Genomic DNA, 26,508 nt, shown 5'->3' with positions numbered 1-26,508 from the left:
GTAGAAAATTTTAATGAGATTATGAGTGATTATGAAAGAATTATTCTCTGATTTAGCACAATACAAATGACAACGTGGATAACAGGATAGTTAGCTATTTTAATGAAAAAAAAAAACGTTCTTAACAAATATTTGTTAGAGACATAAAACCATTCTTTTTCACTTTTCTACAAAATCTTATTTGTGACATATTTTATGCCTTAAATAAAAATAAATTTTTAAAACAGAAAACAAAATAGTTTAAGCAAAAAAGATTTATAATTTCTAAAATTTTTTAAAAGCTATAATAAACATATAATACGTACGATCGTTCCATATATGACCAGAAAACTCAATTTAATCTACCAGGCGCGTATTCAAAGGTTAACTAAAGTTAAGGAAATCGTAACCTTAGTTGAGTTTGGGATGACATTTAGTAAAAATTCTTAACTGCAAAAACAAATACTCACGCAGTGTTTACATCTTTATGGTTTGGCAACACTAACAAAGGAAACTAATTATATTTTTTTTTTACTGATTTTATCGAGTTGTACGAAATAGTAATTTTGATATTTGAACTAGTGAAATTTTTAATCGTTCAAACAGTGACAGATCCAGGGAGAAGGGGGCATGCTTCCCCTCCTGCCCCCACCAGAGTATGAAAGTCCAAAGGTATCTTAGAAATTTAAGACCTTTTTTTTTAATTTTAGGAGACGCAAATGTGGTACAAAATACAAAAATATTACATTACGTTCTCAAACCCCAACCCCTCTCCACTACCACCACCACCACCACCAAAAATTCCTGGATCCGTCACTGCGTTCAAATATTAAAAAACTATTTCATCTGTACAGAGATTCGTTCGGTCTATATAGATATTGTATACTATAGTAATATTAATAACAAAAAATTAACTAAAAGTATTTTATAATTTCAAATTTAAATTCAAAAAAGTGAAGAGGTTTTATAAATACTGATAAGTGCAATCCATGCGTGAAACAAAGAAGCGTAGAGGTTTTATAAATACTGATCCGTCTAATCCCTACGTGAAACAAAAAAGCGTAGAGGTTTTATAAATACTGATCCGTGCAATCCCTACGTGAAACAAAAAAGTGTAGTAGTTTTATAAATACTGATCCGTGCAAAACGTGAAATAAAAAAAAAAATAATAATTAAACTAAAGCTTATATTAAAATAAGAGGTTGCCGAATTTCAAGTTCATATAAAATCTAAACGGTCAGGTGCTGTCAAATTTATCGCAGTTTTTAGATATTTTGCAAAACTTGAGAAAACACGGGCAATATCTTGTAAATCTTTTATTTGTCACTACAAAAAGAAAATATATACATTTGTTATAACGGTTGTTAAGAGCATTTAAAAAAGTATATACAGTCCTTACAATTAAGTGTATTATACTGCTTCCTTATTTTAGCGTTGTCTATATTTTAATTAAAAATTTATATTTATAATATTATCAAACAGTGCATTTACAAAACAATTAAAATTTCGAAATAAAAACTCTCTAAATCACTCTCCCTGAAAATCTCCACAAAAAAAAATAGTTTTCCTTTTATCTTTAGATACGTCGTCAAAACAATAAAATATCCAAATCGCAACTTTTATAAAATTATTACGCAAAAAGGTTTCACTCTACTTAAAAAGATTTTTTCCTAAATATAAGATTTCTAACCAATTTCATCCAGAGTAGAGCGAGAAAAAAAAAACATTTATTATCAAATGATAAGTTATTGCAGAGTTATAATTTAGCTGGAGTGAGAACAAAGTAAAAATACGTCATTTTTTAAGAAACAGTTTTAGTAGCATAATTTTCATTTAAATACCGTATTTTAAAGCTAACCAATTACATTCCACTATTTAAAAAATTACCTTATGATATGATTTCAAAATGTTATAAGCAATCAAAGCATTGCAAATATAAGACAAAGGTTTAGAAAAATTTGTTTACAAATTTTTCTTCATTTTTGTTGAAGAGCATATTTTCAAAACGCGGCACAATGGGCCAGAGGTGAGCAAAACCCCTCAAAACCCCTCAAAACCAACTTCTATATGGATGGTTGTAATCTAGAAACCCCCAGCACTTTAAAACTAATATAATTTCTTTCCTACTATGATTTTTGAGTTCAGTATAACAATTTTACCGCAAAAATTGCAATTTTCAAATATTGATGAAAATGTAAAAAATCATATAAAAATGAAATATGAGGCCAGTAAGACACTTTTACAACATTTTAATTTCTTAACGGTTTATATCAACATCATATATTGAAATAAGAAGAAGAATTTAAAAAAATTATTTTTATGCTTGCTTATTTTTAATAAAACCCCTTAAAATGCGCAACATTTTTTTTAAACACTTTTTTTTAAACTTTATTTAAAAAAAAAAAGTGTTTAAAAAAATTATTGCGCATTTAAAAAATTTAAGACGAGGAGGCTACTAAGTTGTGGGTATAACCCTTTCTCAACTCTATAACTCCGAAACACGAACCTTGACGAACAAGGCCGCGGGGTGAATAAGCAAATTGAGCCTAATTGAAACTTATCTTTACAAAAGCAGAAAAAAACTAGGCCGCACATGTGACCTACTTTAATATACACTCTTATGTATAGATAAAAATTTGCAACCAAAATATCTGAGCTTAGCTGAGCGCAGTAGGTGCTTGGCTTTTTATTATAAATGATATCCAATTAAAGATTTTGCCTTTAAAAAACTGAAGAAGACACATAAAGAACGGTTTTCGATTTTTAATCTTGTTAAAATTCTTTTTAAATAGCACTTTTAATGTTATTGGAAAAAGTTGTGGATCATACTATGACGACTTAGTGACTTTAGTTTAATAGCTTTTTTATTAGTAATTATTTTTATTATGTTTAAGCAATTTTTTTGATGTATACTTTTGTGGATTGATGTATTGCGTTAATTTAATGTGAACATGTGTAAGAAGATGATTTATGAAAGAGTATATTTTTTATTTATGTATGCAAAAAGTTTTTCTTTAATTGCACATTCTTACATCCACTGCAATATCTGTCCGCTTTCTCTATGCTATCTTTCTAACTCGACTTCTTCTGACTTTCACTCTAACTTCTTTTTTCTTAAACTCACTCTTGGTGAGCGAGGCGGATGATGACGCTCTTTAGTGAGCTGGACTTGTCTTCACGGGCCTAGCTATGTCGTCTTATTATGGCTATTAGCTGAAGGAGGATAAACCACAATACCCAAAAAGTTTTTAATTATGTAAAAAGAAGGGTTTAGTTTTGTAAAGAGAAATTAGTTTGCTTTAGGGGAAAAAAGGATTTTTAATTTTTCTTTGTTTTAAAAGCGAGAAAACTGCATTATCTAGCACTCTTAGTTTTAATGTCATCTAAAAACTTTTCTAAAATGCCGTTTTTATCTAGAAAATTGTACTTTAAATGAATCCAATGTGTTTTGTTCATTCATATTACACTAAAAATAATGGAAAAACAGTAAGTTATTTGTGAAAAATAGTCATACACCCTAATACTAATGTTTTACACTAAAATATCAGAGAGCACTACACAATGAAATTCTCCAGCCCTCAAACAAACTATGATCTTATGATGAAAATGCTTTGCACCTACGATACTATGGTGTCCGGAAAAGGGAAAAGTCAAAGACTTCAATTAACCTGAGGAGGTCAAAGGGCTTTTGAATCTGAAATAAGGACCTGAAACAAGGAACCCTAACCCTGACCATGAAACTCTTGACCGTAAACTACTAGTGTTCCACAAGAATCAATACTTGGACCTTTGCTGTTTTTAATTTATATAAATGATATTTATTTATTCTAAAAAATAATTATATTATTTTTATGAATACTTATATTTTCTTTTCAGAGTCAAATTTAAAAAATATTTTTCATTATGTAAATACAGAACTAATATACCTTAGTGAGTGGTTTATAGCAAATAAACTTTTATTGAATACTGATAAAACGAAATATATTTTGTATGCTTAACCATCTAAATTTGAAAACCTCCCTTCAAACTACCATAACTAACAATTGAAAATATTAAAATAAAAAGAGTTTTTTTAATGAAAATATTTAGAATAATTTTCGATGAACATTTAAACTGGAAAAGCCAAAAAAAGTTAGTCGAGATTAAAGTTTCAAGGACTCTGGGGATTATGTACATGACAAACATCTTTTGAATAATATATGTAAAATATGTAATATTTACTACTGTAATATATAAGTCATATTAACTATTTATAAGATTGCCTGGGCAAACAACCATTCATCTTTCCTTTAAAAACATTTATACAAAGCAAAAGTAAGCAAGTCAATTAGTTTTGGGCGCAGAGGGGGTTTGAAAATGCTGAGCCGTTACTCAAGGAAATAAATACTCTAAACGTATACGAACCAAATATCTACCATCAACTGTTATTTATGCTTAAACTTCAAAATAACAAAGTTCCAAAATATTTTTATAGCAATATCTCTTTAATCAATCAAAAGTATGAAAAAAGACACTCAATAAGTAATTACTCCATTCCACTGACATCACTAAAAAAATCTGACTTCTCAATTACATGTCGCGGACCACGCTTGTGGAACTCGGTTCTTGACGAAAATATGAAAAAATAAAATCTATTGATATATTTAAAAGAACTATAAAAAAACATTTACTAAATTTAAGCAATACATACACTCTTTTATTTTTTTTTTGTAAAATGAATTTTATTTTATGATATATCTTTCTTGTTGTTGTTTTATTGTGTGTTTTAATTTTGTATAAAAAAGTTACCGTCTTGACAAGCCATGACCGCACATACCTGTACGATCATAACTTCTCCTGAAAACTAAATATGACTAGATTTATATTCCTCAATCACCAATTGTTATACAACTATTCCATCTAACTAAAAAACCATTGGGACATCCCAGGATTATTTTTGACTTCCCGTAAAATGACCACCTGTACGGTCTTGACTACTACCAGAGTACGGTTTTGACTACTCCCAGAGTACGGTTTTGACTACTCCCAGTACGGTTTTGACTACTGCCAAATGTCCAGATTTGATTTTTCTGATCTCAATTATTTATATTTAGATATACAATACGTATCATCTAATTGAAAAACTATTGGGATATTCAAAGACCACTCCTGACTACCACTAAAATGAACACTTAAGTGGTCGTGACCACTCCTCAAGACCGCATATGCCCTGCTTCAAATTCCCTGACCGCAGATACCTATATTTAGACGAACAACATGTCTCATTGGGACATCCCAGGATTGCCTTTAATCACCCCTAAAATGACAATTTATGCGGTCGTGTCCATTTCCAAAGACCAATTATGCCTAAATTTGAATTCCTTCAACGCAATTACCTATTTATAGACATCAAAAATGTCCCATCTAATTTAAAAACCATCGAGACACCCCATGACCATCGTTGATAACCCCTAAAATAACCACTTGTGTAATCATGACCACTCCAAGCTTAAAATGGAGCCCAAAAATAAGATCTTTGATCCCCAAAACCCCTATAAACATGTATCATATGTCTATATTTAATCCATAAATAGTTTTGCCATTTTTAGACAATTCGTGGTTTGAGCAATTTCATTTTTATGTGCTTATATAAATCTAGATCTGCTTAACTTGAAAAATAACACATAACTAATATTAACAAATGATTACGTAAAATAAACAATTTATTAATCATTAATAAACTAAAAAGTATTTACAAAGTGCTTTTATGCGTTAATTAAATTTTTAATTAAATAACACTTAAAGCTGCACATAAAATCAAAATTGCTCATATTGAAAAGCTCTTCATTTGGAGTTAGTTTATTGTTACCTTTTGTTGTGTTTTTTGAACATCTAATAATAAATTTCAAGATTAGAATTGAATTAATAAATTTATAGACAAGAATAGCCGGTATTTTTTCCGAATTTCGAAAAAGGTGTTTTATATTTCTGTATTCAAAATATAGCATTTATTTTTAAACACAGCAAAAATGCTAAAACACATAATAAAATCTTAAAGAGATTTAATAAGATATTTGCCAAAAAACTTTCCTTCTTCAACGCGAAGACACCATTTTGACACTTGAAAGTTATACTACTAAGACTGAACCTCAATTTTAAACGAGTATCGGCTTTGATATGCCTCCAGCTAGTCTATTATACGTTTTTATGGTTATTGGAATTGAGGTAAGATGTTTTAAATTTATTAACTTAAGACTGCTGCATTCCAGCTGACAGAAAATATGGTAAGTATAACTCATGACAGCATTACTAAAGTTCAAATAAAAATTAAAAAAAAAAGTTCAACTGTATTAAAATGTTTTAATACTAGGCTACTATGTTTAAAACTGCATCAAAAATGTGCTCAGACGCTCAACCTTTCATATTTGGGCGCAATTAGTAACGTTTAGATTTGTATATAATAATAATCTAAAACATTTACTTTACAAATTTTATGCCAAAAAGGTAGCAAATCTCAAACTTACAGGAAACAATGATTAAGTAAATTTTTTACACCGTAAACAACTGCGTCAATGCATTAGATTTCTACTTACTTTTATTCGTCGTTTATAAATCAAAAAGATACTTGTATCAATCATTGTGGCAAAACGGTCCAATTGGCACAGTGTATACAAGATCGAATTCAAATTGGATGGAGAAAATGCAATGTGTTGAGTTGTTGGAACGGCTATTCATATCATCTGTTAAAGCGGTTGGCGGAGAACACATTCTTGTATTAGATGGTCACAGCACTTGTATGTCATTAAAAATTATATAAGTATGTAAAAAACGTCCCATTAGCTCATTCAGGCCATAATTTAGAGCCACTGGGCGTTTAAATATATCGTCACCTTAAATTTAAATGGAAGAAGGTATTAAGATCATATTATGAACCATCAAAATGTAAAAATGTTTAAAAGCTAATTTTCTTAGTTTACTTGAATTTTTATATAAAAGTGTTAAGTACTTTACTAGAACACACGCAAAAACAGGATTATTTTCATTATAAACAATCTAAAAAAAGGAACTGAAATAACACAAATATTTGAAGATCCAGCATAAGAGCATCACAATCAGCATTGACTATAAGAGTTTATCAGTTTCTTTAACACCAATGTTAAATATTTTAGTTGAATATTATAATGAAACAAACATTTCTATTAAAATTGGTTTAAAATCTACAATGAAAACATTTCTCGAACAAATAATAGACTCTGATAAACATATCCAAAATTTAAAAGAAACAATAAAAGAAATGAGGGAGGAGCTTCAACTAGACAAAAAAATGGAGAAAGTTAAAACAATGGATGAAAAACAAAATATAAAAAGATGTTTTTTAACATAGACTGCGTAGTCTATATTAAAAAACGTAACATAGACTGCGCAGACGGTGGGACACACCAAGTAAACAGCAAAAAATACTTCAATGTAAAAAGTGCAAAGCATTTTTCCATGATTCAATGATTCAATGTGAAAACAATTCGTGTTGATTGTGGTTTTGAAAGCAGATATGTACTAGAAAATGATATCAATAAGGCACTGAGCTTTTATGCGCTAAAAAGTGCAGACTTGGCGGTTCCAATATTATGTAACGCATAAATATATTTTTTTTTCTTAGTTTTCATATAAAATTGGCTTTCTCCTCCATTTTTACTGTTTTTTATTGATTATAACGGTGACCAACTTTAGATGAAAAAAATAAAATTGTTTGCTGTAAAATTAAACTTAAGAAATAGAGTAAACTGTGGTAAGAGGAAACGAAAAATAAAGTGAACGGTTCAGCAATTTTGTTTCTTTTGCATTTCATTGAAAGCTAAAGCAGAAAATCTTAAAAACGCGAGGCACTGTTTTGTAGAGAATTTTGTGCTCTATCTAAAGGTGTAAAAACTACTTTAAAAAAAAAAAATTAATTTTGCCTTAGCAAACTTCAAAATTCTCAGCCTCGTAAAAAAAAAAAGTTTTTTTTCTTAAAAATTAACTTCAAAACACCCAAAACTAAAATTAAACTTACTAAACAAAAAATGCTATTTTGTAGAAAATTTCATGACGATCAAGATTCTCTTTTCAAAATTGAATTTACTAGTTCCGTAAAAAAGTTATGAACAAAAAACCAATATAAATGTTTTTCGGGGGAAGAGTAAACATGCTAATTGCACACAAAAATGCATTAAGATGAGCGCGGTTAAACTATTTAATAGTTATTAATTATTTAAAACGTAAATAAATAAGGCAGCCTTTGCTATTTATCTAAAAAATTTTAAAACAAAATGACTCGTACTTTTATTCGCATAACGCAAACAACTTACAACGAAGAGCAATTGCAACTTGCATACAATATACCAAAGGCAATTCTTTACATGCGTGTTCACAACAAAGTCTAGTCACATGGTAGAGGTACAACTACCATGCTAAGCACATCATTGGAATCTGTTCTTGTTTCAGTACTTATGACTTTAGTCGATTGAGGTTTCGACAGAACCTTTGCAGATGTCATTGCAATAGTTTGGATATATTTAGTATCTAAAAACCAAACGGTATACCAGGACAAGAATGGTATCAAGGTTTCACGAAACGAAGGAGTCATAAATTAAGCGTCAAAGTAGCAGGCAATATTTCGTCTCTCAGAGCTTCCTCTTGTACCGAAGACAAAATAACAAGTTATATAATACACTTCAAAAACAATTTCTTGAAGCAAATATCAACTATAACATTGCGTGAAATTTGTTGAATTTTGACAAAATTGGATTTTCAGGCGATCAAGGTAAATAGCATATAATTAGCAGGTTCGGTGCTAAACGCCCTTTAACATTGCTTGGTAACACCGAAAAAATGAGTTACACAGTCGGTAATTGTCTCAACGCTACTGGTACCATTCTGCCACCATTCGTAGTTTACAAATCAATATCACGTCTGTACAAAGACTGGAGTGTAGGAGGACTACCAAACACCGCATTTTACTACATCCAAGTCGGGTTAGATGGAAAAGAAACAATTTATTCAATGGCTCACTAAAGAATTCATACCGGCAATCAAATTAATTCCAGGTAATTAGTTAGGTCCACTTTAATTGAGTAGTTTAATCAATTAATCAACTAATCAAATATTTTTTTAAATTACAGGTATTCACATTTTAGTTTTGGACGGACACGTCATACATCTTGCTTACGATGTTGCACGTATTTGCATTGACAATAACATCAGGCTTATATGTTTACCGGCTCATTCGTCCCACAAACTTCAACTGTTAGACGTAGGTGTGTACTGTCACGTTAAACAAGTTTGGCGCAAGTTACTTACAGAACTTTATGCAGCTAAAATTTCAACAACTTAAAAAAAGAAAATTTCATTCAACTGCAAGCAAAACTTTTTAGCTCCGGTGATGCATTTACACGAACACAAATAATCGCTGGATTTCAAAACACTGGTTTGTTCTCACTTGATATTAGAAAAATTGATCAATCAAAATTACAAGTTGCTCAAATATTTCAAGTACCATCTCAACCTGCTTCATCATCTTCATCCGAGCCTGCTTCATCATCCTAAACTGAGCCTTTTTCATCACTTTCATGCAAGTCTGTTTCATCATCCTCAACCGAGCCTGCTTCATCATCCATATCCCAGCCTATATTATCATCTAACATCAGTCACCATCAAACTGCAACTATTTGCCAACTTCAAAATTTAACAACAACACCAGCAACTCCTGCTCAAACGTATTAAATGTTGCAACACTTCACAGAAAGACCCAAAGGCAATTTGAAAAATATTCTACAGCGCCACCATAAACACGCAAAAAAAAACCAAAAGAGTCAGCATTCTGAGAGTTGAAGGCCAGTGTCTCAGTACATCTGAGGTGCTCAAGAGACTAAAGCAAGGTGATGAGGCCAAAAAGTCAAAGTAATTAAAGAATCGCAAAATTCAGTTCAGTGAAGCTTCAGATGAAACTTTGCAAGTGCAAAGTTCAAAAAAACCGAGACAAGACAAAGACATCAAGAGGTGCAAAAAGTGTCGCAAAGTTTGGGAGGAAGCATTGTCAACTCAAAACAAAATGTGGTACCAATGTGAAGCTTTTAGTTGCAAGTCTAGGGTTTGTTGATCGCGTTTACCCAAAAAAATACAAAATTGATGAAGAGTTTTTTTGAATAAAAAATGCCGCGAACCTGCTTCTGCTGATGAAACAACTCTTTTTTTTAATTAATAAATAGTTTTTTTTCGTATATTTGATTAAAATAGTTTTTTTAAACTTAACTTCTAATAAGATTACAAATCTTATTAGAAGTTAAGTTTAAAACTAATCTGATTAATTTTTTTTTATTTTATTTTATTTTGCTTGATTTTCTTAATATCCTTATTTAGTTTTAATTTTCTTAATATCTTAAAAAATTGTTATTAAAAATTAACTAGTTTACTTTTAAGTAAACTTTTTTTTTCTTTATAAAAATCGATTTTTTTAAAGATTTTCAAATTATTTTTTTTTAATTTTTGTATATTTATTTTAAGTAAAAAATTATTTTTAAAACAAAACAAAAAAAAATAAACTTAAAATATTTTAACTTTAAAAAAATATTTGAATCGGAAGCTAAACCGTTAACTCTTACCCCAGTTTACTCTTACCCCAGTTTACTCTTACCCCAGTTTAATCTAAGCATTATCAAAAACTTTTTTTTTTAAATTAAATATTACCACATTAGTTTAGTCTTAGTTTACCACGTTATAAAAAATAAAATTTGTAAAATCTTGCTTTAGTTTTTTTTTTTATTTACTATTAATTTTTGATTTATTATATTATTTACAAACGGGTTTTTTATAAAAGTAAATGGCACTGTAGATAATATTTTTCTAACCTTAATGAATGAGATGCTACTCACTCGTGTTACAAAACTTTATTAAATGTTGAAAAAAAAACTAAAAAAAGATGTCAACGAGTATATTTTGAACAAGTATCTGGTTGTTTTTATGTTTCAATAATCAATAAATACGCCTAAAGATATAATTTTTGGAATAACCTAAGATCATAGACCAAAATAACGTGCTACTATTGCATACCTTTTTTATTAAAACATTGTTGAGGAGTGCACAAGCTGTATCTATTTCTTTGAAAATAAGGTATGTGACATGGACAATAGCTTCTTATACCAGCAGTTTTTGTAAGTTGCTCACATTCTAAATGAAAATCAAATTGTTAAAAAAAAATTTTTGTACAAAAGTTTTTAATGAATGTTTCTTTTAAAATAAAGGGATTATATTCGTACTAGAATTCTGAAAATAATATTGTTTTGTTAAGTTCCCCCAAATAAACTTTCCATAAAATCATCATAAAGTTAAAAAAGGGTTTACAAGAATAGTTGAATAAAAAATTAGTTGAAAGCAAGAATAGTTGAAAGCAAGATAAGTTGAAAGCAAGATAAGTTGAAAGCAAGATAAGTTGAAAGCAAGATAAGTTGAAAACAAGATAAGTTGAAAGCAAGAATAGTTAAAAGCAAGATAAGTTGAAAGCAAGAATACTTGAAAGCAAGAATACTTGAAAGCAAGAATACTTGAAAGCAAGAATAGCTGAAAGCAAGATTAGTTGAGAGTAAGAATACTTGAAAGCAAAAATAGCTGAAAGATAAAATAATTGGAAGCAAGAATAATTGGAAATAGTTGGAAAAATAACTGGTGTGAGTTACCTAGATGATGGCTTTATGAAAACCTTATTTTAGAAATAAAAATTTTTCAATTTTTTTTTAAATACGTTATTTTTGTCTCTCTCACTTATCTTAAAAATAATGGTTTGATAAAAAAAAACTAATTTAATAAATCTTTGTTTTGAGCGGACGAGTACCAGATTTCCAATAAAGGTATTGTAGATTCTATCAAAAATTTTTAAAGCTGCAGTATATACACCTAAATTTACATCAAATCTATTTATACAATCCATTTTTAAAGATAATTATAACTGATGACATTAAAATATTGCAATTCTGTTTATATTTGTAAGTATATTTTAGCCATATTATATAACTCTTTAAATATCCACTATATAAGTATAACTATGTCATATATGTTATATATACATATAGTAAATAAGTGAAAACGTAATTACAGATTGCTTCAAGCAATAAAAGACGTTCTCTTTAAAGTGTCTCAAATAAAAAAGTAGTTTCTAACTATTCTTATTTTTAAAAAAGGTAGCATATCCCATAATACCGTGGGCGCCCACAAGATTTTATTTACAGTTTTATAGTTTTATATATGTACAGTTTTTTATATCTACAGTTATATAGTTATGCACATGCACAATTATATAATTTTTGACATGCACAGTGATATAACGAAAGATCAGGAGCGCCCACAGGATTTTTAGATGTTTTAGATATGACAATTTTAAGCATTTTGTTAACTCCAAACTTAAATATGTTCATGTCTATGGCAAATGAGGAAGTTTTGCAAAAAATCGCAATGATGGAGGGCTGGGAACAAAAAAATCCTAAGACGTGTGTCCCCGGCCAGTGATGTAGTGAAAGTTTCAATTTCACTATCTTATACGAAGTTTAAATTAATCCTCGGGTTTTTAATTTCATTCAAAAAGAATTTAAATTACATAAGTTATTAGCATGCAAAATTTACTGTCCTCTCATTTTGGGGGTCGGAAATATTGTTATTAATCTATTAATATATAGTTTCAATACGGTTGAATATCCCATTTTACTCAAAAAATTTAAATACTATCGAATAAATAATAAAAGTTTCAACATGGTTTAAAAGATAACTATCAAATCAAACACAATTTCTTATTAGTTGGCTTTCAAGATAATTGTCTTAATTTAACTTGTAGAGTTTCGCAATTTTAAATCGATTGAACATTGCGATATGTAAGGATAATTTTTGACTTTTTTCTCCTAATGTTTATCTCATTTTCATCTTAATGATTATAAAAAATCTTAATAAAACAACTAAACTTAAAATTAAACTGCATTTGCAGATGAAACTATTTTATTTATCTTTGAAGAGATTCTAAAAACCTTAAATGTTAAAAGCCCCGTGAACAAAGTACTTATTATTACCCACTAATTCAAATCAAAAAAATTTATTCTGAAGACTGATTAAACAAAATGGATTTTTTGTTTTCTTAAGAAAAAAAAAATATTTTTCCTGAAATATGTCTTAATTCTCCATCGATAAAATTAAGATAAAAAGAGATTACAACTATTGAAATAAAAAATGATCCGTTTTAAAATCTTTAGGTGTTTATCTCGATTAGAATACTAGATGGATATGCACTAAAATCTCTAAAAAGATTGGAGTTTTGTATAAAGCTCAAATTTATCTCAATGAAAAAATTTTAATAAAAATCGATTTACATTTATTTACAGTTACATAAACCATACTGCATTATTATTACAAACTAACATTGCATGAAGACCGGATATTAAAAAAAACTAGTTACAAGGTTTTTTATGGAACTAAGCGATTTGCATAAATAACTTTGCGGATCATTTTTCTTATTCCAAATCTTTTTTTACTGAAATGAATTATTTAAATTTACATAAACTCAACCCAGCAGGCATTAGTTTTTAAAAGTTACTAAAATAAATTATAAATATCTTTTAAACGTCTTCTAAACATTCTCACGTAAGGAACGTTTAAAAGACGTTTAAAAACGTTTAAAAGATATTTAGAACGTAATTTTTAAAAACAAATGCCCGTAAGGAATGTTTTGAAAACTTTATGTTTTGTATATATGTGCTTGAAGAATTATAAAAATCTTGAAATTGGAAGGTTGCAAAACTCAAGAAATCTTTAAAGATTTGAACAAATTGCATCAATACAAGTCTTTACAGATTTTTTCAATTTAAAATCCAGCAACGTATACACTCTAAGTAATATTAACTTATTTAATGAACTCTTGCAGCGCCGCAAGTTTTAATCAGTTTTGCCTTGCCCGACCTGCTCTGCACCTATGAAATAAACGCTTGGTCCAATTTTAATTTGAATTACCGAATTATTTTCACCTTATTAAAAATAAAGTAAAAATAATAAAATAATTCTTTACACTTTTCACTTTTACAATTGGCTTTGGTTTGTTGCTGTCGGAGTCTTTGGTTTGCTGCTGTATGAGTCTTTGCTGTAGGAGTCACTGTTGTTCCTTGATCTATTTGGTACTTATCATCAAAACTTGTTACATTATTTTAATTTTCTGATTTATTTGCTGTCAAAATCTTTCAATCTCTCAAGTATTTCAAATTTATTGAGATACTCCTCTTCGAATCTCAAAGAAGTCTACATTTTTTTTGTCTATTTGTGTCAACGTGTTGGATACAAAAAGATTTGTTACTAAACTGCGTCAGCGGTTGGCCTATTGTAATTGTTTTTAACTTCCTTTTTGAATTTTTTTTGAATAACTTGATTTACTCCGGTATTAAATTTGGAGCTAGTGCTTTACGTGTGTGCTTACACTAGATGTTGTTGGTGTAGATTCAGATGGTAGTAGCTGAGAGGGTGTTGTTATTGGTGCTGCTGGTACTTGCATAGATTTTTTTTCAGCAAAAGTATACCTGTGTTTATTGCCATGTCAAATTTTTTTGACATGGCAATAAACACGAATGGAGCGAATGAGCTGGTACCGCGTTAACGAGATGTTGTTTTTAATGCAAATTAGTACAGCAGATAGGTAACATGTGGCGATTGTCTATCTACAAAAAATAAAAATATTAACTATAAATCAATAACTATAATTATTACTATTAGTAGTAAATTAGTAAAGTATAATTATAATTATAATGATTCATGACTCCACTGGTTGATGAACACTTTGTACCAATCTCTCTTTTAAATGTTGGTAGTTCGTGGCATTGTCGTTGTAAGTTCCATCAAAGCCCAAGCAAATAGTATGATGATAATATTTACCAGAGTTGTTTCATGTTGTTGCGGCAACCTCGTGTAAGAACCAACGTCAATTTTTTTACCAGCGCTGCTGACAGGCCTGTAAATAGCTGCTTCTGGTATGGTGAATGGTTGAGCAGCTTTGTAAATTTAACATTTATCTCTTTATAATTAGGCCGCTGTAAGCACAACTTTGGTGTATGGGTTGTTGTTTTTTCTTTGTGTGCAAGGATTTTGAAGGTGTATTACATATTCAAACAGAATTAATAAAAATTGGTTTAGAATCAGATTTTAAATATAACAGTAAGACTTAGATTTAAATAATCTTAAGTTCAATAAACCGTGCATCTTACACGACTACCATCCAACAACCTTTGCTCATTGTATTACCATTCTGCTCAGCTTACTTTCATCCATTAGATGTTTTGTCATGCGATGCGTAGTTTTTAAGACATTTTACTTGCCCTACTTAAGTTATATACTCAACTAAAAGTTTAGTAAACATAATTAAACATGCGTCAATGATTATTAATTTTTGGTAAATTTACTCTTGTAATATTTTAAAGAAACAATGTTTTCTTGAAAGTTTAAAGTTATATTTGTATTTTATACAGACAGTGAACTACCGGCTAAGTGTTTTTTACCGAAAGTATAATACTTAATGTTAGGTATTTTATTCGAAATATATAGTTTTTACCATTGTGTTTCATAATATTATAACATGTTACCAAAGCATTTCATAACATAATAACATCTTACCGACGAGCATTTCATAACTTAACAACAGTAATACAATTTTCAAAATCATTTCAAAGATTTTTCAAAATTTAAAAATGAGATAAGATAAGAGTATTACAGTTGTGAAGAAATCTTTAATGGTTACTTTTAAAATGTTGATACCGTAATTGATCAAACGCTCATAAAGTTATATTTAATTAAACTTTTTACAGAACATGTGTTTGATGTAACTTTCACTTTCTTCATAGTTTTGATGCACCATGTGCTACTTGAAAAATCTTTTAAAAATATATTTTTCAACTAAACGAAAAGAGAAAGATGTGAATAAAAATCACAAAATAGTTTGTTAAGAAAATGATCAAAAAGAATTTTAAAAACAAAACATATTTTTTTGAGAAAAAGTTGCACAAGTTCTTAGCAAACAAAAGAGGCCAGGGATTTTCCTAACGTTTAGGGCTTCATATTTTTTTTTTTCTTAAATGCCTGCCGCTCCACGGAAAAACAAGTGTGTGTTATCCAGGAAAATGAGTTTCAACTCCGTACATCGGAGTTCTTTAGGAAATTGGAGCACTTTCTAACAAATAAAGAATATTAGATTTTTTTAAATGTAATATTCAAGACTAGATCTAGACGATATTTTGTCTGACGCATGAAGTTTGCAAAGTCATATGAGAAAAATTTGATTAAAAAATCATTCTGAAAAATATTTGTTAATTATTTTTAATGGTAGGGGCACTGAACTGTTCTTGTGAAAAGTTAACTAAAAATGTATGAATTTTTAAAATTGGAAAAATGTATGAATTAAAGGAATTTTTATTTATTTACTACTCTTAAACCATTTTTCATCATAATGCAACTGTAAAAACCTAATTCGAACTAAATTTAACTTTTTCAAAAAGATTAGAAAATAAATAACAAAAACCCTCTAAAACTATGCAATACTTTTATTGTTTTCTAACATCAGAGTAAAGCCGATGGAATATATTTGTTCCGGTACATAGAAAATTGCATTAAAGCCAAAGTTTTCTCGTCTGATTTCCCGAACTTCAAGGGAAAATTCAAATAAAAAAAAATAAAAAACTAAGGAAAAGCAAACTGGGGAAAAAGCAGTAAAATAAAAACCAAGGCTAATCCTAGATGGGATTAGCCTTGATTAGTCAGGGAACCCCTTATTTCTTTATTATTTGAACCCATATTTCTTTTTTTTTTAAAGTTTGTTTTTCGCAGATTAGAGCGGGGTTATCAATATTCTACGTCACGCAATTTTCGATCGTCTTTGACCTCCCCTCCCTCCCTCGTCACAAAATTGTAACAATTAAGTAGCAAGTTTTGAATGCATCGTCACAAAACCACCAACCCTCCCTTCCCCTTTATAGTGTGACGTAATTTATGAACAAACCCAGAGTACTTTGTTCGTTCAAATGTCGCATTTTTTATTTGAAACAAAAAAATGTAGGTACTATTTATATTATATTTGCTGTATAGGTAATAATAGTATTATGCAAATACAGACCAATTATTCATTTAGCATGAGTATTGTCTGTTAATCCTGTTAAGCACTTAGCAAGTCGTATAAGTAAAACCTACTAAGTTCCCGCTGAGTACTCGCTCGGAGCTTAGTAGCAATAATAAAGTTTTTACTCGGAACTCAGTAGGTTTTACAATAAAAACTTACTAAGTATTTAATAGAATTAGTCATGTTTTTTTTCCTCGATAAGTATTACATTCAGACACTGGTTTTAGTTATTAGCCTCATACTTTTATTTAGGGTTTAATTGAATTATTTGAGTTTTAAAAATCACAAAGTTAAATTTGCAGGGTGCTTTTTTTATGAAATATGTGTGTTTAAGTAAAAGTTTTAAAATAACGTTTTAAAATTTTACTTACACAGATAGTTCTTGTAAAATAAACCTACTAATTTAATTGCTAAGGTTAATTTAGTTATATTAGTAGGTTTAATCTAAAATTTAAACTAATTTTACTAGCCTCCTTAGAAATAAGGACAAACAATATTTCTAAAGAATTCTTTTTCACAACTATTTTTTTAAAAAATAAGGTCGTTAATGTAACTTCATGAGGCGGCATTCATATCTCTCCGTTAAGCTTAACGGAGAGTTAGTCAAAAAAAATTTAAATACATTATTAAAAATTTTTTTTAAAAATATAACTTTTTAAACAGAAATGTTTTATTTTAGTATTAGATTTTTTTAAAAAAATTTAAATAAAGTTTTCATTATTTTTCTTACTTAAAAATATTGTAATGAAATTTAGACAAAAATTCCGTTAAGCTTAACGGAGAGATGCGAATACGGCTGCAGGATGCATCATAACTAGAGTTTTTCTGGCATCGGACTTTGCGGCTCGATTACGAAAACCGATTGAAAGTAGTCATTTCAAATTCTACATATTTTCTCCTCTTTAACTGTGCTTAACTTTTTGCATTTTGTTAATATAGCCATATTTATATATATAAAGAATAACCCAAAATTGATTCACGTCTATATAGGCGTGAATCAATTTTGGGTTATTCTCTGAGGCTTGTACTATTGTTGATTCGTAATCTAGCACTGCTATTTTAACTTCTTTTGCAACTTGTTTGCATGATACGTTATATTTTTTACGAAGGATTTTGTGCCTAAAGCGCCCAGCAACTTGGTACTTCGCCCACAGAGTTCTTCTTTTATTTATTACCTCTTTAACTGTCTGTGTTACCTCCTTAACTTTGTGGGTGCAACTTCAACAGATGGAGTGCTCGTTGTTGGTATATAAAGCTTGCAAGCGTATTCTCTCTTTTAATAAAAAACATGGTAACATTTGTTTGTTGAGAGGCCACTAAATAATAATATAATTTTCCAGTCATGCGATTCTATGTATTTTGATATTTCATTGTACTCTGCTTTATTCTATAAATAGCGTGTCCGCGGAGTTAACGGATGCTTCATTTCAACGTTCGTGGTCTTAAAAATGCCCAAAATTAAGCTGTGAGCTTACCATTGTAGTGTAGCCCCAATGGCGTTTCCTCTTTGATGTCAATGATAAAATCCGGCTGGTCACTGATGATTAGGTTTAGAGCAATTTTTAGTGCGCTTAGCAGAGAGTGTCTATATGTTGGAAAAGTTATTGATTGTGATAGGTGACTATAGGCAAGGCATACCTAAAAAGCCGTATCGCTAGGCCAGTTTTCGAAAACATGACCTACTATGGCTACTCCTCCACCTACGTCTATTTGTTCGTAACTTGTGTGTGCAAAATTAAAATTACCGTAAACCAGCATCGTTACGCATCCAATATTGTTTAATACCGCCTTCCATTTAGCTAGTAACGCTATTTTCTTAAAGAGCACCGTGTCGTTTAGATCATGGGGTCGGTAAATTGATTGAAGAGTATCCTTCTTACCAAAGGCAATAGATTGCCAAACTTGTTCATTTTTTTTAGTTTAGTTAGCTAATTTTGAGTTCACGAGCACTGATACTATTCTTGATGTATAAAGTCACACCACCTCCGCAAGATCCTCGATCTTGTCAATACAGGTTATAGCCTGCCAGTTCTGCTTGTGAAAACTTATTAAACCAGGTCTCTGCGACAAAAATTATATCAGGGATTTCGTTTTTAGATGTTGCTTTTAATCTGGCAAGTAATTCATCAAGTTTTAGTCTGTTAAGCGAGCATGGATTATGAGCCCAAAAACGTAGGTATCCGTCATGAGAAGCTGTTGATGTATTTATGCCATTGAGTTTAGGTTGATAGGCTTTATGCAACGAGCGTTGCGGTTGAGTTTGTTTAGATGGTATTGGTGGTGCTGGTGGCGGTGTTAGTAGTCTTGATGGCCGTTTTGACGAAGGAAATAGCTGTTGTGTTGGTAGCAATGGTGCCGGTAATGCTGGTAATAGCGATTTTAGAAATTGTATTGGCGAGGCTGGAAGCGCTTGGAGTAGTGGATTTTGAAGCGTTGGTATATGTGGACCAATTGTTTTTTTGTACAATTTCTTTTCGTTGTTCAAAACTAGCAAAGATGCTTTTTGTTTGTTCGACCAATTTGATTGCGTCAATGCATCGTACTGAACTGGATAGTCAATGGACAATGAAATAAAAGGGTTTGTCAAGATAATTAACTGCCTCTAATTTACTGTTGTTCTTCTTTCTCTCCTTGTTGAGTTTTGTAAACTCATATTGCTGCGCGGGTGTCCTATCCTCACGTATATATATATCCCTTTAAATTCTTTAGCTTTGTGGTGGCTTTCTGCTTTTAGCACCAGGATTCACTCAGCTGGGTTAGAAAGACAGACTTGAAGTAGACTAGGTGAATTAATGCCAACATTTTTACCTTTTTTTAGATTTTTGGCATTCCGATTGCTTTGAGAACCTCCTCCGATTCTTGGACGACAACTAAAACGAAGTTGCTCTCCCTCGCTTGTCGATCTTTATAGTTGTTGTTGAAAGCATTGAAAGGTTTATGCCACTCTTAAACTTCTTTTTGCGATTTACCAAGTATGCTTTAGTAAGATGTATCCACTGGTTGAGTTTGTGTGCCGTTAATAGACACGTTTCTCTCCAAAACCTTCTTTAAGGCTTTGATTTTTTTATTGTTATATAAAAAGTTTTTTTTGCTCGTTGAATTAATTTTTTAATGCTTCAAGTACTCCGGTTAGAGCTGCCAAAAGCATACAGGTGAAGAGGTCTTTACCCATTTCAAGATTCTTAGGTTTCTGAGCTATCCACGAACTAGATGCAGTTTCTACCGCTGATGAGATGATTGCGGCGTAGTTTCGTTTCATTGGTATATGTGGGGGTAACGTTTTAAAGAATTTTATATATATATATTTATATATATATATATTTATATATATAAATTTAAAAAGCAAAAATATTCTCTCTTTCTCTTTATATATATATATATATATATATATATATATATATATATATATATATATATATATACACATGTATATATATATACATACATATATATACATACATATATATACATGTGTATATATATATATATATATATATATATATATAAAGAGTATATATATATATATATATATATATATATATATATATATATATATATATATATATGTATATATATCGTGTAGTGTATATATATATTTGTGTATATATAAATACTTGTGTATATATAGTGTAGTGTATATATATATATATATATATATATATATATATATATAGTGTAGTGTATATATATATATAGTGAGTATATATATATATGTATAGTGTATATATATATATATATATATATATATATATATATATATATATATATATATATATATATATATATATATATATATATATATATATATATATATAGCAGTCAGGGTAAACTGGGGTAAAGTGAACTTTTTTTGAAATTTAAAGGAAGGTTATTCAGAAAAAAGCCTAACATCTTGAAGCTTTCAAAATTTATACCATTAAAAGTATTAGGTAGAACATGAAACAAAATACAACAACATGAAACAAAATAATAAGATTAAAATTTATTATTACAGTACTAAATATATATTCAATAAAAACCTGTTCACCAGTTCACTTTTCCCCAACATTGGGGTAAAGTAAACTAATTTTTGATACATTATTTTTTGTTTTGTGTTTTGCCTTGCTGATTGATCTTTCTTTTAACGCGTTCATTTTCTTTATCTTTTAAACGCATCTTCTGATGTAAGACACTCACCTCCATTGCGTCTTTTTATTTTTTTCGTAGGTCGCTTGTTGTATGAACAAACATCACCCTTTGTGGACATTAACTGTTCTTTCACTATTTCTCTTATGGTTTTATTTCCATTAAAATAATCTACATCTGATAATAATAGTTGATTTACTTTTTTCATTGTTTAAGCCTTTGTCTACTGTTATTATAATTTTATGAGAATCGTATTTGTTTTTTGACTTCTCAATGAAAAAATTTTCACTAGTATTGTTGTTTTGATCATTGCCTTTGGTGTTCAAAGTGATGTTTTGAGAGATGTTATTGTCACAAATATTTATTTTCTGAGAAAAAGGATGTTTATAGATTTGAGAAGGAGTTAACTTGCCAGATAGTATAGCAGATGGATAAAGGAAAAATGTTTCAGTTTTGCAAATGATTTTACTAAATGCGCTTGCTTGAAAGAGGTATCATAAAATTTTTTTAGTGAAGATGGAAAAATAGATTTCCCAACCAACTTCAGCGTTGACTCGGTATACCAATTAGTCAGAATTTCATGCCATGCATATTTAACTTAGCGAAAGACTCCCACATTAAGTAGCTGTAGCAAATGCAAAAAGTGTGCTGGCAAACACAAAATAGTTATATAATTTTCAATTGTTTTTTTAACAGTTTCTAAAGAAATATGACTCATATGAGCATCAAAGATAAGCAATTACCCAAATTAGGTGCATATGTTTGAAGATTTGCCTACGAGAATTAGATATGTGATACCAAATTAGATGCACATGTTTTCCTTCGAGATTCTTTTTTCTTAATGCAGTTCGTAGGCATTATTTCAATATATTATATTTCTGAAGTAAACTTCAAGAAAATTTTTACAACAAATATTTATTTTAAGAGTAAACAATTTAGTTAAGTAATTACGATGTATATGTACAGTTCTACTAAAAGTATTTAATGAAAAACATTACAAAAAGACTAGTTCACTTTACTCTAGTTAGTTCACTTTACTCTAGTTAGTTCACTTTACTCTAGTTAGTTCACTTTACTCTAGTTAGTTCACTTTACTCTAGTTAGTTCACTTTACTCTAGTTAGACAAGAAAATGAGAGGCATTCAAGTGAACTAAGTTGATTTAAAAACTAAACACTTAGCTGTTTTGTTTTTGTAAAGCAGCATTATATTCTTCAAAATGTATATAAAAGATATAAATGACTTCGCATTAACAACAACAAAACTTAAATTCAGTAAAACCTATTGCAAAGTTTGATTACATAATTTTAAAACTTCCGCAAAACTCGTTTTTTAAAAGGCTTTTACATCAAAACAAAAGCTATTCTTTAAATCTAATTTTTTTTGAAAAATATTAAAATATTGTATGAAGTAAAAATGATGCTAAATTTCTGAACAAAAAGTTTTTTAAAGGTGACAATTTTTTAATATAAAAAAATAGTTCGCCCCACCCTCAGCTCACTTTACCCCAGTTTACCCTTGTAACTTTTAAAATTTTACAGCACAAATTTAGCTTATTGTTTGAAACAAATAATCAAATTAATTCCAAAATAGCAAACAGAAAACCAGGTGCAGTTTTCGTATTGAAAAAAAAAGTAAAAAAGCTAAAAGTGCTGAAGATCTACTAAAAACTTGTTTAAAATGATGATAAAGTTAAAGTTTTTTAAAACCCTTTCATAAGTATACGAATTTAAGCCCAAATGTAATCGTCATTTAGTAGAATTTTTATATATAAGTACAGAATATATAAATACAGAAACCATGCTGTTTTCAGATGTTAGATTTTAAAAATTTGATTCACAATAAAAAAAAGGTAAAAATTGCACCTTTCAAATGTGAAATTCCCTCCAATATTGAACAAATATTGAAATATGCGATAGAGTGCTGAAATGCAAAAGAGCAAAGAGGAATTTTCAAAGATATTCTTGAAGAAAAAACTCTAAAGTAAAAATCACCGGAAATAACTTTTTTATTTTTCTTTTTTTCTTTTAATTTGTAAATTACATGTGTGTGTGTGTGTGTGTGTGTGTGTGTGTGTGTGTTTGTGTGTGTTTGTGTGTGTGTGTGTGTGTAGAATTTATTATTGTTTAAATATATATTAGGCTCCTTATTAACATTTGTTGAGCACTCTTAATTGTATTTTAACATTACGTGTAAATATGGAAAAAAGTTATACTATTTCTTTGATTGAAAAAGTTGAGCATTTTATTAAAATAATTCGTTGGAAAGCCCATTTTTTCTTAAAACCAAATACAAAAACAGATAATAAATTTAATAATAATCAAGATAATGATAATTATGGATTTAAAACAAAAAATACCCCACCTTTTATAGCTGATTTGGAAAATTTTGAAAATGACCTGTTACTTTTAATTAAAACAATAAAGTTTCGCCCTATAAAAAACGAAATTCTAACAGAATTAAAGTTAGATGTTGAAAAAATTAAATCAAACCCTAATATTCTGGTTTTTGCTGATAAAACAAATAACATTTACTAACTCACAACAGAAAACTATGAAAAAGTTTTACGCGACAATATTACTAGTTCTTATGAAAAAGCCCCTATAAATTTGGAAAACGCAATTAATTTAGAAGCGTACAATATTGTTAAAAAAATAAACCTTGATAACAGAATCGAATCAACTGCCCCTGCCCAAGCCTTCGTAACACTAAAAGACCATAAACCAAATTTTCAAAACAAACTTCCTTGTATGTTATTGGTTCCCTCAAAAAGTGAGATTGGACATGTAAACAAAATTAAATTGGACAAAATTAATAATACTATTAGAAATAAATTAAATTTGCAACAGTGGAAAAATACTGATGTTATAAATTGGTTCTCCATAATCGAAAATAAAAATGACTGTACATTTATTCAATTTGAAATTAATGGTTTTTACCCCTCAATAACCGCAGTTATTTTAGATAAGACAATTGAATTTGCAAAAAGCCACACAGTTATTCCTGATGACACAATCCGAATAATAAAACATTGAAGAAAAACCTTACTCTATTTTAATAAAGAAAGTTGGAAAAAGAAAAACATACACAACTGCTTTGATGTAACAACGGGGAGTTATGACGGAGCAGAAATTTGTGAATTTGTTGGACTATATATTTTAGATTGTTAAGTAAAATAATCAATATATAAGATTTAGGCCTTTATTGTGACGATGGTTTAATAGTAATGCGTAGAAAATCTGGTCCACAGCTCGACGAAATTAGAAAAGATATTATAAAAATTTTTAAAAATATTGGCTTTCAAATTGAAGTAAACATAAACTTAAAAATTGTGAATTTTCTTGATGTCAAATTTAACCTCACTGAAAATTCATATAAGCCTTTCAAAAAACCAAACGATGAATTATTGTATATAAATACTAACTCAAATCATCCACCCCAAATTCTAAAACAAATCCCAATTTTAATTAATAACAGACAAAACCAAAACTCCTCTAATGAAAATGTATTCAATTCCTCTAAACGAATATTTAAAGATGCCCTAAAAAGAAGTGGTTTTGAAAATTTTGACTAAAACTTGACCCTGAAAAAAAGAATACAAAAAAACGAAATAGAACTATAATAGAAAATGTAATTTGGTTCAACTCTCCTTATAGCAAAAATGTTTCCACTAACATAGGAAAAGTGTTTTTAAAATTTGTCGATAAGCATTTCCCGCCCTCTAAAAAACTACATAAAATTTTTAATCGAAATACAATTAAAGTTAGCTACAGTTGCACAAAAAATATGGAAAGAATTATAAAAGGTCACAATAATGCTTTGTTAAACAAAAAAGAAATCCTAAATGAAAAAAACTACAGAAAATTGTAGTTGTAAACAAAAAAACAATTGTCTAATGAGTGAAATTTTTTATCAAAAAATGTGGTATATAAATGTGTTGTTTCCTCTAAGAATGTACCTGATAAACAATATATTGGCATAACAGAGGGTGAATGGAAAAGACGTTTTGCCAATCAAAGGCAATCTTTCAAAAATAAAAAGTATTTAAAAGACACCATGCTGTCAAAATATATATGGGAATTAAAAGAAAAAAATACTGATGACTTTATACTGATTTGGTCCATCCTTAAAACAGCGCCTGCATATAACAATATTTCCAAAAAATGCATACTATGCCTACAAAAAAAATTTGAAATAATTTCACATGCAAATCAAGAATGCTTATAAAACAAAAAACCGGAATTAATTTCTAAATGTAGGCACGAAAATAAGTTTTTCCTAAAAAAACTATAAAAATAAATGAGTTCAAATAATATTTACATTAACTACCCTTTTTTAAAAAAACATTTTAAAAAAGCATAAGTAATCATTTCTAAAGAATTCTTTTTTATAATAGTGTCAGCAAATTCCACAAATGTGTGAAAATTTACAGTAGTTAAGACATTAATTAAATTACAGTAGTTAAGACTTCCTGTAATTTATTTTTTTTCTATAAATTGAAGTTTCATTAACTTGATCATTCATTTCTGATGAATCTTTGTTGATGAAACAAAATGTAAAATGAAAAAATTGTTAAGTAATTTTCTACTAATATATATATATATATATACATATATATATATATATATATATATATATATATATATATATATATATATATATATATATACATATATATATATATATATATATATATATATATATATATATATATATATATATATATATATATATATATATATATATATATATATATATATATATATATATATATATATATATATATATATATAATTAAAAAAGTAAGATGAAAAAAAACAACTTTTTTACGGTACTTAAAGTTTCATGCCGTTTGCGGCACTCATCAGCCATATATTTAAATCAAGAAAAAACCGTTCAAAAATACAATTAAAAAACCGTTACAAAATTAAAGAAAAACAATGGAATGAGTTCTGACGTCAAATAATAATAATAGTAATAATAATGACAATAATAATAATAAAAATAAAAATAATAATATGGAAAAACATCTTTTTTAATCGCCAGTGTCATATTGGGACAGAAGGAATCTGTTTCTATGTCTACACTTAGAAACAATCTCACTCCTTTTATTCAATAAATTAGTACTTTTATAATATAGAATTTCATATTTTTCGGTGAGACATAATTTGCAAGATTTAGATGTTGGATTATATGCTTTACATCGCCTGAGAATTTTCCACTTAACTATAGGGACTAAATTAGCTTCTTTTAACTTCCACACATGTT

At 28.8% G+C, this 26,508-nt stretch overlaps 1 long non-coding RNA gene across 2 annotated transcripts; it reads right to left on the bottom strand.

Moving 5' to 3' along the window:
• Positions 1–825: 825 nt before the first annotated feature.
• Positions 826–25,533, bottom strand: LOC136091186 (uncharacterized). Of its 2 annotated transcripts, XR_010643769.1 has the most exons (5): positions 23,901–25,533; positions 23,605–23,673; positions 23,106–23,218; positions 11,044–11,160; positions 826–1,305 (listed from the first exon to the last, which is right to left on the bottom strand). It is a non-coding gene; the product is annotated as an uncharacterized LOC136091186 (long non-coding RNA). The 2 variants fall into 2 exon arrangements; XR_010643770.1 differs by lacking the exons at positions 23,106–23,218; positions 23,605–23,673; positions 23,901–25,533 and adding an exon at positions 15,622–15,798 and having other exon boundaries at positions 830–1,305.
• Positions 25,534–26,508: the final 975 nt, after the last annotated feature.

This window comes from Hydra vulgaris, chromosome 14 (genome assembly GCF_038396675.1).
Source record: "Hydra vulgaris chromosome 14, alternate assembly HydraT2T_AEP".
NCBI lineage: Eukaryota > Metazoa > Cnidaria > Hydrozoa > Anthoathecata > Hydridae > Hydra > Hydra vulgaris.
This window is presented reverse-complemented; position numbering and strand designations above follow the sequence as displayed.